The 16,736-nt window shown below is 35.5% G+C and overlaps 1 protein-coding gene across 10 annotated transcripts in view; it reads right to left on the reverse strand.

The window, feature by feature from the left end:
* TENM2 (teneurin transmembrane protein 2) overlaps positions 1-16,736 on the reverse strand; it is a 3,817,113-nt gene that overhangs the window by 2,303,745 nt on the left and 1,496,632 nt on the right. For 8 of the 10 annotated variants that reach the window (XM_074390353.1, XM_074390358.1, XM_010346673.3 and 5 more), the window contains one exon: positions 17-124. The exons of 1 other annotated variant lie outside the window; for it this stretch is intronic. The gene's annotated coding sequence lies outside the window, so the exon portion shown is untranslated. The remainder of the gene's footprint in view (positions 1-16; positions 125-16,736) is intronic. One more of the 10 variants, XM_074390352.1, reaches the window with a different exon arrangement.

The raw sequence follows: 16,736 nt of genomic DNA on the forward strand, positions 1-16,736 counted from the left end.
AGAAACAGAAACGTACTAGTAGTGGGTGTGGTAATACAGGATACTAATGAATTCCTACCGGAGTGCTCGTGGAATGTTCGCCAAAGAAATGACCATGTATTTGGAGAGAAAGCTTCAATTAGTGCTGAAACAGAAAAAGCATGAAAAGTTTTGTCCATTTTCATTGTAATAAACTAAAATTTCAATAACAAACGGAAAATCATTCTCTGTAAATGAACAAGTCTCCTTTTAAAGACACACATATCAATAAGAAAAAACAGAATTGCTAGAGAACAATGGTAATATAAACGTTATTTATGTATAAAAGCGCTATGAGAAAAATTCATTGCCTTACATAATTATTAAAATTTTTAATTGGGAGGCTGAGGTGGGGGGATCACTAGCAGTCAGGAGTTCAAAACCAGCCTGGCTATCATGGTGAAACCCTGTCTCTACTAAAAATATAAAAAATAGCCAGATGTGCTGGCTCAGGCCTGTATTCCAGCTACTTGGGAGGCTGAGGCATGAAAATTGCTTGAACCTGGGAGGCAGAATTTGCAGTGAGCTGAGGTTGCACTACCATACTTCAGCCTGGACAATAGAGTGACACTCCATTTCAAAAAAAAAAAAAAAAAAAAAATTAAAAAAATAAAAATGAATCAACCATGTATCAAACTTCATTGAAATATAGCAATATAAACCAAAATAAAAAAAACTAATACATTACGAAAAGAGAGAAAAAAAAAAAACAAACACATTTGAAAAGCCTGTTGATTAGGAGTAAATATAGAACAGCTAAGCTTATAAGGGGTAATATATATTTTTTTTATATTTTAGTTTCTGGGGTACATGTACAGATCATGCAGAATTGTTACGTTAAGTATAGACATGTCGTGGTGGTTTGCTGCATCCTATTATAATAATTTTATGTAATTAAAAGGAATAACAAAAAGAAAAGAACAAAATTTTAAAAAGGAGAGAACTTAGGGAGAAGTAACCAGAGAAAGAGCATTAAAAGAATCACGAGTAAATACTTTGCAGCTTTTGGAAAAAATGTGCATTTTCTATGAAATTGAAGTTACCGGAATACATTTCAGAGGAGAAAGGAAAAAATGTACACAGAAAAATGTCCCCTGAAAGAGTGGCATTTACCAAAGAGATTTTAAGGGAGATTCTATCCACCAATTAAGTAGTAGGTAATTGCAAAGATTTAAAAACATTTTTAGAGTATTAAGAAAAGGATAACATTCAAACCCTGTGTACTAAATAAACATAATACTCTAAAGTATTAAACACATAAAAGTGAAAATTAGATGCTAATCTCAGTTATGCATATCAATGCAAAATTTACAAATAAAATTCTACAACAGGGAATTCAGTAACATATTAAGGAAGTATATCATGAAAAGGTGAGTTTTATTTTAGGAATTCAAAGGAAGTTCAATATTATTAAATATACTAATCACCTTCATATTAATATATCTTAGGAGAAAAAGGCATTTTATTACATCCATATAAACTGAAAGGTATTGATATTTAAAAACAATTCTAAAAATATTCAATAAGACAAGACTGATCTATACTTAGATAATATAAAAAGTCATTTGTCTCAGCCCAAAGCTAGAGCTGTTATTATTCATGAGAAAACTCTAGAAGCAGTCAAGAGAAGACTTCAAAACATGGTATCACTGTTACTTTATAATATCCCAGAGATGTTAGACAAGATGATTATACAAATGTTAAGCAGGAGAAGCATAAAAAGAGAAAGATGTAGGTACAACTCTCAGTATTTACAGAAAACATGATAGAACACCTAAGAACCCCAGGACACAACTGAAAAAAATGCTACAAACAAGGGAATGCCATTTTCATTATCAAAAATAATGCATGTAATTCAACATTTTTAGGCAAATTAACCACATCATCAAAGGCAAAAAATAATATAAACAACCACAAGATAAAAGATTTAGAGAAAAAAAAGTTACTAAAACCAAAGAGAAATACACAAGAATAACAGGAAATAATGATATGTAGTCTCTTCGAAGTACATTTTAAAGCACTTATGAAGGTTATAAAAGAAGAACAAATAAAGACATATTGGGCTGGGCATGATGGCTCACGCCTGTAATCCCAGCACTTTGGGAGGCTGAGGTGGGAGGATTACCTGAGGTCAGGAGTTGGAGATCAGCCTGACCAACATGGAGAAAAACCGTCTCTATTAAAAATACAAAAATTAGGCAGGTGTGGTGGCACATGCCTGTAATCCCAGCTACGCGGGAGGCTTGAGGCAGGAGACTCGCTTGAACCTAGGAGGCAGAGGTTGCAGTGATCCAAGATCACTGCACTCCAGCCTGGGCAACAAAGTGAAACTTTGTTTCCAACAAAAAAAGACACATTGAGTTCTTACTACCAAAGTACAAAATATAAACATGTGAATACTCCATATGTTGTTTTATTAATTTAAATTGATCTCAATAAAGATATAAAGATATTTTTTAAAATGAAACGAGATGATTTTAAATATAAACAAAGAAATAACTATAGCCAGTAAACTTTAAAAAGTGAAATGAGAGGAAACAGACATTGTTTAATAAGGCCTTAATAATTAGCTTAGTATATTACTGGATCATAAATAAATTAAATAGAAAAGAAAATCAAAAAATAAGAATAAATTAACATAGTAAAAGAAGAGTAACCCAGTGAGGAAAAGACAGATTATTAATTAGTGGTGTTATTATAATGAAGTAAAAATAGTATACACTCATTTTATTTTATGTATCTCCCTATATATACCTATATATATTTTGGGATAAAGTCTGGCTATGTCCCCCAGGCTGGAGTGCACTGGTGTGTTCTCAGCTCATGGCAACCTCCTTCTCCTGGACTCAAGTGATTTTCCTGCTTAGGTCTCATGAGTAGCTGGGATTACAGGCACACACCACCATGACCAGCTAATGTTTGTATTTTTCATAGAGACAGGGTTTCACCATGTTTCCCAGGCTGGTCTCAAACTCCTGAGCTCAGGCTACCCAAAGCTCGGCCTCCCAAATTGCTAGGATTACACAATGAGCCATTGCACCCAGCCTATACACTAATTTTAAAGATAGAGTAATCCCAGCACTTTGGGAGGCCAAGGCGGCCAGATCACTTGAGGTCAGGATTTCAAGACCAGCCCAGCCGACATGGTGAAACCACATCTGTACCAAAAATACAAAAAAAAAAAAAAAAAAAAAAGAAAAGAAAAGAAAAGAAAAAGGAAAAAAACAATAACCAGGTGCAGAGGTGTGGTGACGTGAGCCTGTAGCCCCAGCTCCTCGGGAGGCTGAGGCAGAAGTGCTTGAACCTGGGTGACAGCGATTGCAGTGAGCCGAGATGGAGCCACTACACTCCTTTCTGGGAGGCAGAGTGAGACTCCATCTCAAAAAAAAAAAAAAAAAAAAAAAAAAAAAAAAAAAAAAGAAAAAGAAAAAAGAAAGAAAAGATAATTGAAAAACTGAGGAAAGTATATTGCAGCCATAACATGGATAGATAATATCCATAATACATAAGTCCATGTCTAAAAAACTGATGAGCTAAGCATTAATAACCTAATACAGAAATGGATGCATAATGGGAACCTTCAATTTGCAGGAAAGTAAAAAGGTTTCAAACATAGGCAAAGATGATCAATCTTAATATTAAATATATAAATAACATAAATAAGAATACAAATAACAATATTTTTTGCCCATTATACTAGCTAAAATATATGTTCAATAACGAAGTATGCTGGGAAGACTGTAGGGGAAACAGGCACTTTCATATACAGCAAGGAGAAGTGTAAGTCAATTCAATCTCTGTATAAGGCAATTTGACAACAGTTATTGATAGTATAAATATATGTAACTGTTAACCTAACAATGCTATTATGAACACATTCTTAATCAGACATGATCCTGAATTGTATTAAGTTTGAGTTCTATAGTCTACATAAACAAAAAGATAAATAAAACTAAGGCCAAATGCCTTTAAAATTACATGTAAATTCCACACACACATTTTTAAGTGGAGGTATATGTGCACATATGTCAAATGACCTGTGTACATGACTATTTGATTAATATTTTTAATAACAAGAGATTGGAAACAACAAATACCCACCAATGGAATCTGTATATATCAGTTTATGTAACAAGTAAGAAAAAGGAGCAAAGTAAAGAATATTGTGTGTGGCTTCCTATCTTTTGAGTAGAAAAGAAGGCAAAATGAAGAATCCCTATTCATAATTGCTTGTGTGCCTAAAGATGCTCAGGAAGGATATAAAATAAATAAAGAGTGGCTCCCAATGAGCTGAGGAAACTGGATAGATGGGATACAAGAATGGGGGGAAAATGTTTTCATTTTTTTTGTTAGATACCATTGCATAATTGTTTCTTTTTGACCAAAATGAATGTCATTTTTAATCCAAGAATTAAATGAAAACAAATTTAAAAATGTTAAATATTCTTCATTCCACCATTCTTCTAGTACTAAGTTTTTCTGTAGAGTCTACTTTCACAAATCAAGGAATTAGAAAATTCTTTCAAATATTAGTTTAAAAAGTAAGTAGTCAATTCAGATTTCACTATTCCAGGTATAAATAAATGTGAGTTGGTAATTTACATAGGCTAATACTGTTAAAATGCTTCATTTTTTTTCTCTTTAGGGAGATTAATGTGTTTTCACTTTTTTGCATCCTGGAAGGAAACATCTCTCTTTACACTGAAAGGACAAAAGAATTGGAATCCCAGTCCAAACTTCATTTTGAAGTTATGTTTGTTCTGCTTGACAATAACAGTTTTCTTCTTCTTTGTCATCATCAATCTTGTCCGTGAAACACTGTATTTTAAGAACATGAAGGTAAGCTACACAGGAAGAGAACTGTAATGTAAGTCAACCTGTCATTCAATGTACTAATCCTCTAAACATCTCAACTGTCAAACCACAGATAACTCAGTGCTCCTGTGCAGCAGATAAAGAAAATCACTGGACAACAAAAATGTTTAAAGGAAAACTAGATGCACATGTCTTGATACAGTTTTCCATCCTAAATGCTGTATTAAATGATACAGTGACATTTTAACCTTACGCAGCAAGAGTGTATAATACAAACATTATATTCCAGTCTACTAAGTACTTCATTTATATCATAAAATTTAAACCTCATCATAACCATGTCAGGTGAGATGGGCATTGTTATCAGCATTATACAATTAGGAAAAGAGTCTCAAAGAGGATGAGGATCTACTTGCTCAAGGTCAAAAGGATTTGAGGTGAGACTCAAATACAACCTTTTGATTTCGAACTTCATAATCCAATTACTTTTCTCTCTTATGAATTCATATGGTTTAGATTTGTGTCCCTGCCCAAATCTCATGTTGAACTGGAATCCCCAATGTTGGAAGGGCCTGGAGTGAAAGGTGATTGGATCATGAGGGGACCTTCCCCCTTGCTGTTCTCCTGATAAGCGAGTTCTTGTGATATCTGGTTGTTTTAAACTGTGTAGCACCTTTTCCTTCTCTCTCTTCCTCCTCCTCTAGGCATGTCATCTATGCCTAATTCCCCGTCATCTTCTGCCATAATTATAAGTTTCCTAGGACCTCCCCAGCCATGCATCCTGTACAGCTTACAAAACTGTGAGCCAATTAAACCTCCTTCCTTTATAAATAATGCAGTCTCAGATAATTCTTTATAGCAATGTGAGAACAGATTAAATACATGCATGCTATCACATAAGCTTTGCTTTTATCCTTACTCTCTAATTCACAACAAACTATCTTAGGCACTTAGGTAGACTGATGATTTGGAAGAGTTCCATGGAAATAGCAATGCTTGATATCTGGGGATATAAAATTCCAATTAAAATTAGTTGTATCATATTGAAAACTTACAGGTTATCTTAATTAATTTAAAATTTAGAAAGACAAAAAGTAAGATAACATTACATTACTGTTGTTTATCTTCTCCTTTGATACATAGAACCTATCTACCCATGGTTCAGGAGAAACCAAATTATCTTAAAGGGTCTAAGTTAGAAATAACCCAAACTGCTCTGAGGATAATTACTGAAAACAAGTAATACCAATTACCATTTTGGATAATTGTTCATCCAAACTATCTCTGCTTTTGGAGGTTTATACTGACTATAATGCTTTTTCTCTACTTAAAAATGGAGAAAAATGATGTAAAAATATCAGACAGAATACTCTTAGTCTCTATGTTGTTAGACAGCACAAGGATGTTTTCCTAAGTCTTATTTTCAATATTATTTAAGATGTGAATTTGAAAATAAGTAAACGTCATTAATTAGGTTTTAGGAATAGAGAGCTAAGTAAGAATTCATCCAGTCTCTTTGTACGAGAAAAAAAAAAAATACCTCTACATCTTTTCCCCTCGAGAATGAATTATCTCTGGGTTCTAGATCTGGTATCACCTTGGACTAAGGGTATTAACTTTGAATTCTATGGTCGAGGCAAAAAAACAAATAAAATCATGGTCAATGGCTTTTTAAATTACACACAGTAAAGTCCAGAGACATTTTCATGGCCTACGAGACACTATATTATCTCACTTCCTTCTCTGCCTTTACCTGGGAACTTTCTTCCCACCTTTATTACAGCTGTAGGGCACCATGTGGAGCGTCATGGACCTCAATATGGAAAGCCCATTCTTGTCAAATGCCACATTTCATATTTGCTACACTTCCTTCTTGGAAGACTGGTTCTCAAATTCTTCCTGTGATTGATTTCAGATCTTTTCAACCAGGTCCCCACAAAAATTTATTTCTCCAGAGATGCCACCCTGATCGCCAATTATAAATCACCACCACCTGAACTCACTGACTCTCTATTACACTACTTTGTTTTAATGTATTCTTCACTTATCTATGAAATGTTATTGTTTATAGAATTATTTCTGTAATACTTTTATTCTTCATTAAAATATAAATGTTGTACCTTATATACCACTGTTGCCCCAGCACTTAAAAGAAACATTGATATATAATAGATGTCCAATAGTTATTTGTTACAATTAACATATTGTTAAAGTTTTACTGGTTAAAGATGGACTACCGAAAAGAAAACTCAGAGAGAAGGAAATAAAAGTGGTGTGATAAATTACATAGATTTTGTTACATAAAGACACACAAATATAGAGAATTGAAGAAAAGAAATGCATTTAAATGTCCACTGTCATTCCTTTGCTGTCCCCCTTCTCCTAGAGTTTTCAAAATCATGTAGCAGACTCAAGGCTGAGGCAGAATAATTGCTTGAACCCAGGAGGTGGAGGTTGCAGTAGGCTGAGAGTGCCACTGCATTCCAGCCTGGGTGACAGAGCAAGACTCCATCTCAAAAAAAAAAAAAAAAAAAAAAAGAAAAGAAAAATCATGTACCAGAACAAAGAGTATCTTATGGAACTACCATGTTGCTATTATTTCTGTGTTTAGCTAGCTTTGTAACTATAGGTCATAACACACTTGCCAATCTGAGTGTCATTATTTATAAACAAGCCTGAAAGTCTTTTACAACTCTAAATGCCATGATTTTATAAAAACAGGAAAATAATTTTATAGTATTTAAACATCTTGGTGAAAATATGCATTTATACACACAGTTTGTAGAGAAGAAAATAGGTTGGCATATTTGGGATAAAAAGCTAAGACTGCAGCATATATTTAAGTTGAATTTCTATTAAAAAAAAAAAAAAACTTGCAACTTCAAAGCTGGCATAGTCTATTTTTTACACATGCACTCAAAACCCCTAGAGCAATAGACATGTTTTTAATGACTCAAAAAGTAGAAACTGCCAATTTATTTTTCCTCAAATAATTAAATCTTTAATTAATTTCATATATAGTTAGTAATAAGCATCATCCTAGTTTTGAACTTTCAAGTATTCCTCAGTTTGCTTTTAGCATGCTTCTGTGCTTACTGGAGCTACTTAAGTCTCATGATCAGTTTGAGAATAGCTCTCAAGCTTTCACTTCTTAAAAAAATAAAACACATTCCAAATTATGTGGGGAACTGTTGAGTCAAGAGATACAAATTATATGAAACCATAAAGTGGCATAATTGAGCAAAGCAATTTTGGTGAGAAACTAAAAAGGAGGGGGAAATCATGTAAATGTGATTATTTCTAATTAGAAACAATGAGTAACCAAATCAAATTATACAATGAGGATTTGATTTAGATCCCTGGAGGAAAGCCACACAAGCATTTGCATTTATCTCCAGCTTTTTCTTTCCCCTATTACTTCTCAATGCTTTCTTAGACCCTTAATTGTAAGTAAGATGGTTGTTAGCACAAATCTTTAGACTAGCTCTCTGTATCTAAGTTTATACTCCATTTAAGATTTATGTTCTCTCAATCTTTTTTTTTTTTTTTTTTTTTTTTTTTTTTTTTTTTTCTGAGATGGAGTTTCACTCTTGTTGCCCAGGATGGAGTGGAATGGTTCAATTTCAGCTCACTGCAACTTCTGCCGCTTGAGTTCAAGAAATTCTCCTGCCTCAGTCTCTCTAGTAGCTGGGATTCTAAGCACCTGCAACCATGCCTGGCTAATTTTTTGTATTTTTAGTATAGATAGGGTTTCACTATTTTGGCCAGGCTGGTCTCGAACTCCTGATCTCAGGCGATCCACCCACCTCAGCCTCCCAAAGTGCTGGGATTACAGGCGTGAGCCACTGTGCCAAACCTATGTTTGCTCTATCTTATTCACCAGAAATGTCCTGAATCCTTACAGCATGCAAAGACACCATTCTAAGTGCCATAAAGTGACATAAAAAAAGGCACACACCTTTGCTATCTTCATTGCCTAGTGTTCCTGAACAAACTACAAATACTGATATTTACTGGCAGAGCTAGAAATTGCTCCTAGAATTGTGACAGCTAGCTAGATAACCTTAGCTAAATAATTTAACCACTAATGTCTTCATTTCATTTTTAAGCATGTGGGAGTGGGGGGGGGGGCAGGTTGCGGGCAGGGTGGTAAAGGTTAGCAAAAATTTACGCAAACTATATCGAGAAGTGTCTTCTGCCAGTTGCTTCAGGGACAGCCTGACTCTGTATGTAGTAAAATTAGCCCAATTATCCCATACGACTGATGTTTATGGTTCCTTTGAATAAATACAGAAACTGATCCTCCCAGTCTTAAAACTTGAGGATGTTACATTTGTGCTATCTGAGTTCCTTTCTTAGAACACCAACTATCACACCTCTCAAATGTTTCATTGTCCAGATGCAGTGATCTGGATCAGATTACTGCATCTGGACAATGAGATACCAGATCCCTCATCCGTCATGATTGTGTAACTGACCACCTGCTTCCTGTTGACCAACTTCTCTTCCTTACCCTTAATTCCTGTTTTCTCACACAGTTACACTTCTCCCTGCTATATAAACCCCTAATTTTAGTAGGTCAGATAAATAAAATAGAGATTGATCTCCTATCTCCTCAGCTGTAGCACTGAAGTAAATAAAGCCTTCTTCCTTGGAAAAACTTGTCTCAGTGATTGGCTTTCTGTGCAGCAAACAGCAGGACCTAGACCAAACCCCTGGCATTTTGGTAACATTAGGACTCCAGCAAAGTAGGGGTAGAATAGAATAAAATAGTAGACCTCAATAAACTTACCTAGAATTTTACAATAAAAAAATAAAACTCTAAGGATGTTATTTTAAATTTAGCCCTCACTTAACTTATGTGTTACTCTTTAGTGTTTTCAAACCTGATTTGACAAATGGTCCTTCCTATTACCTTTTTTTCTGATTTCTCTTCATGGCATTTTTCTCCTCAATCACTTTTTTTTTGAGACTAGTCTCTTTGTTGTTCTTTGAACACAGCATGCACTCTCCCTGGTTTCTCAGTCTCTGTATTCATTGTTACCTCCAGCTGAAATATTCTTACTTCCAGAGAGGTCATACCAAACCGCCCTAATCATTTGCTATTTTCTTATTCTGCCTTATTTTCTTTTCACATAAAATCATCATTTTTGCCATTATGCTACATATGTTTTCACCTATTTATTGTCTATGTCGTGTCTCCGACTGTTATGTAAACTCTATGATAGTGGATGCACTGTTTTATTCAGTGCTATATTCTCAGTGCCTAGAACAGAGTCTCACTCTTAGAATGAACACAATTAATTTATGTTGGTTGAGTGAATATGAGGGATGTACCTTAATATATTCAATTCTTAGGGCCTTTTAATCTAACAATGCATACAAAGAAAACAGAGGCATAGTCCCTGCACTAATAATACAGAGCATACCTGTGATCATACCTCATTATATCTAGTCATATATAATGCCAGGAGACTCCAATAAATGCCACGGTACACATTATTAGATATGATGCCAATATACGCCAATAAGTGCCATAATACCCATTATAGCATAACTTTAGATGAAATGACCACCTGTGGGAGAGGAGACCACATGTCAAGACTGAGATCTTTGAACTGTTTCCTAAGTAATGTGTAGTGAGTAGAAGCAAAGACTGAAAGACATGGCGATTAAATGAGCTTCAAATGACCTTTGAGCACCAACCTCTAATTCTGAAAGTTTTATTACATCAACTTTTTCATGAGCTAAATGATCATGTTCTAGATACTAAAGTTGTAATTTACTGGATGTATACTAACATTACATCAGACTAGCATTTCTCAATAGCAAATTATATTCTAGAGCTCTTAATTGAACAAACTGGTTTCTTGATTAAAGAGCTTAAACAATGCTTTATACTGAAAGATCTTTTGAAAAGTCAGAATGCCCTGTAGCTGATTAATCTTCAGAGTAACCTTGCAGCAAGGGCATATTTTTAATGCTTCAACAATCTAATTTATTTCCTTAGCACACTAATTTTCTATCTCTTCAAACAATATTTTCGTGACTTCAGTTTAGAAAGCACTGATCTAGAGCAGGCGTCCCCAAACTACGGCCTGCCGGCCGCATGCGGCCCCCTGAGGCCATTTATCTGGCCCCCCGCCGCACTTCAGGGAGGCGCACCTCTTTCATTGGTGGTCAGTGAGAGGAGCACAGTATGTGGCGGCCCTCCAATGGTCTGAGGGACAGTGAACTGGCCCCCTGTGTAAAAAGTTTGGGGACGCCTGCTCTAGAGTGTATTCTCCTTGAAGGCAGTAAACTACTTATTCATTGCTTTAGGGCCCACACCTAGCCCAGCGTAGGGAATACGTATTTTTAAAAAGTCTAAGAGATGAGCACTGAAGAGTTAATAAGTTGCATTCTCTTTTCCTAGAACCAGGAGCACATATAAGGACACAAGAAAATAACATGAATACTAATATTCTATAGGTTTGCTTTAGGAGAAATCTCTCAACCATTTTTCTAAGCCTTAGAGCTGGTGGGTCTGGGCTGAAAGAAAAACATTTCTGCGCCTAGTAGAAGGCAACTTCTTCAATAGGAGAGGAAGACAGATTTTTAATACTGGCAATTACTTCCATAAAATTACTTAATGATAGCATAGTTTGTCTAGATTAGGTTGGTATGATGCATCTGCTAAGGCATCTGAAGCAGCTACTGAATTATATTAGTTCTGTAAGAAGATGCATGTTTATGAGTCACGCATAATATCCAGGCTCCCATATTTTATAAGATTATTCTAAATTGGGTAAGATTTCACCCATAAGGCCAGAAAAAATATGTCGTGATTACCTTTTCCTTCTAGTTTTCTATTCATTAAAAAAAAACAAATAAGTTGATGAATTTATCACCAGCTACATATTAATTATAAAAACCCAGCAGACTGTGTTATTTTAATATTCTTTAAAAGAGCTTAAGAAACAAGCAGTATGTAGAGTCTTTAATCTCAGCCAAAGGACAAGATTTATAATAGTTATAATAATAACAGCAATGATAGCAGCTGCCATTTATTAAGCATCTACTGTGTGCTATGAACCAATTTAGTTTATTTATATATGTTATTAATTACTTAATTTAAAGCAAAGACAACCCCATCTCTTTCTAGAGAAGAGAAAAACTACCCTGACTAATGAGTGGCGGAGACCTGATACAATATGTCGGTCTTTCTGACTCCGAAGTCTAGATCCATGTATGTTACACGGGAAGTTTTTCAAGTAGATTATTGAGAAGACAATTGATGTTGGCTTGCCATATAAGGAGGTTTCCAGAAGGTATTCATTGTATGGGTGTTTCATAGACACCTCTGTACTCTGTACTCCATACTTGCCTAATGTAACCATCTGGGTCAGTCTCCTTCGGTTTTTACCATTCAGCGAGAGATTCTTTTTTATTTTCCTTATCATACTTTCATCCTTTTTTTGTTGAACTGTAGGAGCCAAATCTATTTGTTCATTGATTCACTTCAAAAACCTGAGTCATGCGTGACGTCTCCTGTTCTCATATGCTACAAGTTTCATCACCAGTTATGTTGCTGCTGCCTTCAAAACATACACACGATTTGAATGAATCTTCTTGAAATGTCCACTGTTTCCACTGTGGTCCAATGTACAACCATAGCTGACCTGATTATTACAATAGCTCTCTAAGTGCAAACCTATTTTCACTCTGTTTCCATTTGAATCTACTCTCAACCCACCATCCTGAGTATAAGCCAAATCTTGCAGGACATTCTAGGCCATTGCAAACACTTTAGCTTTTACTCTGTGTGAGATGGGTCAGTCTATTCTGTGTGAGCCCTTGGGTGGTTTAAGGAGAGATGGGCTGGCCACCTTAGCCTTCTTTCTGTGCAGTGAATATCTCAGATAACCTCCTCTTCAGAGCCTCGTCAGGGTCTGCTCATCTTCTTGGGACACTCTTCTAATTAGGGGCAGGGCTCACCTCCTCAATTCCTTAGGTATTTACTTAAGAGCCTTCTCCGTGTGGCCTCCTTGGCATCATATTTAAAATTAGACTTTCCTTCTGTCCTTTCAAGCATTTGCTATCCTTTCTTCTTTATTCATAGCATTTATCACTATCACACTACGTATTTCACTCATTTATCTACTGTTCTTTTTTAATAGTCAGAGGTATTTTACTTTTTAAAAAATACCTATTCTGCTATGAATTTATAGGAAGTAGGTTTCAGCATTTCAGGCTCCTTTCCATTGGTTTCCACAATATGTACTTCTCTGGGTGGAGCAGGCTGGTCCTTCCATTAAACCTGGGTACCTTTCTCTTTGGCTTCCTTCTTTTTCTGATCATTTTCCTTCTTGGGTTTCAGGAAGCTATCTTGGCTCCTAGAGTGCCTACCATGCTCAATATGTAGGAATCTCCCCCTTAACTTGCTTGTTTACAACTGTGCCAGCGACATGCTGGGTAATGCTGCAGACACAGTTTTGCCATGGTAACATTTACGGGGCATTCCTTTTTGAGCAGTACCCATCACCCATTCCCCTGATGTCTGTAACATCACCCCCTTCTTGTAGATTTGCATGTATGTGGCCAAAGGAACAACTCTATGTTTTCTAAAAGGCCAAGGAAATATGTTACTTCTCTTTTCCATTGTTCATCGTTTTGGAAAGTTATTGGAAGGTGGTGGTACTGGTCAAGGGGAGGATTACTTATTTAGTCTCTTTACTTTTTTCGTCTCTGCCTTGCAGAAGGCAACCCTATGAGAGGAGGCATATTTGCTTGTTTGGTTCACTGCTATGTTCACATCCACATCACCTAGAAGAGGGCTTAACACATTAGCAAAGACTTTTCATGAATATTTGTTTGAATGAAAATGAGTAAGTTAACTGACCTAACATAAAATAAAAAGCCACTGAACTCACTTAGATTAGAATGTATCCAGAACATATATATTATTTATTTTTTCCTTTTAAACAGTGAATACTGTATTTAGTCTTGGAAGTGCTTCATTCATCTTTTACAGGTAGGGGATAATCACATACTTGCCAGATGACAAATTCCAGGTACTTCATTATTAATCATATGGCAACCTATGAACCCCATGGCTCCCAGTCTAAGCCCTTGTCTCTCAGAGAACTGAAGAGGAGAAAATATTAATAGCACAAAGTTGGATTGTATGGCTTTAGTTAAATAGCTTTAGAATAATAAATGATTGGAAATGTCACAATTAGCAAGTTACCAAGTACACAGGAATGGCGAAACTTTAGATCAGAAAATACTTAAATTTCTCTTTGAAGAAAGACTGATTAGAACTTAAGTTTTTACTGTAGAAATTAAGTTTTAAAAGAAAAATCACATACACAAAAACACAAATCACACATATGCAAACAATTGGGTCCCACATATATACAGGGTAACAGTAATTCATCTATGTATGGCCTTTGTCTTGGTACACAACACTCTACACACACATGCACATCCATGTATTTATGCCTATAAATACATATATACATATTCATATATTTCTCCACACCACCTGCAAAAAGTCCCTGTCATTGACACTATCCAATTTTACGTGCAAACAGGAGACCTGGACTATAGAGAAACATTGTAGTTCAGATGGAATTCTATTCAACTATAATGTGAACAAAGAGAGGCAATAGGATGAGACCACAGGTAGGAGGTATTCACGCTGGTCTCCAAACATAAATTGCTAAATAAAGGTTATAGGCCATGAAACAGAGTGCTGAGAGATTATAGAAGCTTTTCTTTTATTATTTCTTCCTTTTTTTTTTTTTTGAGACAGTCTCACTCTGTTGCCAGGCTGGAGTACAGTGGCATGATCTTGGCTCACTGCAACCCCTGCCTCCTGGGTGTAAGCAATTCTCCTGCCTCAGCCTCCCTAGAAGCTGAAACTACAGGCATGCACCACCACACCCAGCTAATTTTTGTATTATCAGTAGAGATGGGATTTCAGCATGTTGACCAGGATGGTCTCGATCTTTTGACCTCATGATCCACCCACCTCAGCCTCCCAAAGTGCTGGGATTACAGGCGTGAGCCACCACACCCAGCTAGAAGCTTATCTTTAGATGATTGGCATGGAATGGTAGAACTTTCAAGCTGTGATATATTTGTTGTGGGTATCTTTCTGAATAAGTTAAGAATAGTCCAGATCATGGAGAAGATGACATAATTTACTTATAAATCCGTAACAGTATGGTCTATTGGTTAAAGACAGTGAGGAAGTCATAAGAGAAGATTTCGAGAATTAGTATCATTGCCATGTTGCTTCCTAACTTTCAAAGTCCAGGAATGACAGTGTTCTCAGAATTAAAAGAAGCTTTAGAACATTCCTTCAAAATGGCAGACCAATGTGACATCATTCTCAACTTTCCCATCTTTTCCAAATATTTAAAAATCCTGGATTAACTATTTTTTTAAAGTAAAATATATTGTCAAGCTGGAAAGCAATTTGAATTATCCAGAAACAAATAGGAAGGTCACAGGTTACAGCAGTTATAATTACATCGGAAGCTATGCAGCTCTGGTCCCAAAGAAAAGCCTCCTATTCCCAAAGTTTCCCATATTGGACTTTAGAGCTGTATGTTAATTTGTCTTTACACTGAGTTTAAAACTGCTCTCTAGTAGCATCTATAAAACTACATGATACAGCCTTATTTCTGCCTTTTAGAATCACACTGAAAGATTTAAAATTTTTACATAAAGAAATTCTTTACAAATATAAAAATCATTTTTTAACCCAATTGCTACACTTTTTTTCTTTTGTAAAAAAATTTCTCTAACTTAAACTTAGCTTCTATCCTTTCACTGTTCCTCACGAGAGGGACTCTCTCACATTGGTCTCTGTCTTTTTCTTGTAGCCATGTAACAAGGTTCTTCACATCTGATGCCCCAGGTGTAAGCCAGGTTTCCAGGTGTGACTGAGTATTTCGGGGAATACAAGGGTAGACCAGCCCTCTTTTTGCTCTGAAATCATACTGTAATTAATACAAAGAACAGACACATTTAGTTTTTTAGCTATGCTGATCTGTAAACTCCTGCTAATTGAATTTTCAACTAAAACCTGTTTTTCCACATGATGTTATTTACCATGTATCAAGTAGAATGCACTGTTTCAAAGGTAAACACACACAGACACACACAGACACACACAGAGCACACACACACACACACACACACACACTGACTGTGGCAACAGAATCTATCTTTAAATTCCTTCTTCTCTGTTTATTATCTCTGTGAACCCAATGAGCTATTCAGTTTTTTTCAGGCTTCATCTGTTTTGTTTTAAAGTGAAGAATGACTAGCCACAAAGCTTGTTACTTAATTTAGGTGAAGTCCTACCATGATGTGAAGACACTTAAAGTATTTCTTGTTGTGTTTTGAACAGGCTAATTATTACTATAATTATTTCCCGATCCAAATTAAATACTTCTTTTTAAATAAAACATAATCTCCTAGATAACGTTTACTGTTTTAAATGTTATCATCAGTCATTCTTGGTGTTGGTTATCTCCTCATAATCTTCTAAATACACACATATCCATGCATTTCTGAAAAAGAAACAGCCATGTAAACACACACCTACGTCTCTGGGGGAAAAAAAAAAAAAAAGCCATTGAGTGGCTCAGAGACTTGGAGCACATCATGAAGCACTGGTCTATGCCGGGATCATTAAACTGTCTTTAATCTGTTTCATCTCTGTGCCAAACTTCCTCATAGACTTAGTGCCTTTTTGAAATATGAAAAACATTCTTTTATTTTCTTGTATATGAAAAGAAGAGCACAATTTAAGTGAAATGAGTATTTAAATTAATTCTTAAGAAAAATAACTAGATTTATATTTCAGAGCTGCTGTGTATACTTAATTCAGTAACATTAAGCAAATG

Source organism: Saimiri boliviensis, chromosome 20 (assembly GCF_048565385.1).
Source record: "Saimiri boliviensis isolate mSaiBol1 chromosome 20, mSaiBol1.pri, whole genome shotgun sequence".
NCBI classification, from domain to species: domain Eukaryota; kingdom Metazoa; phylum Chordata; class Mammalia; order Primates; family Cebidae; genus Saimiri; species Saimiri boliviensis.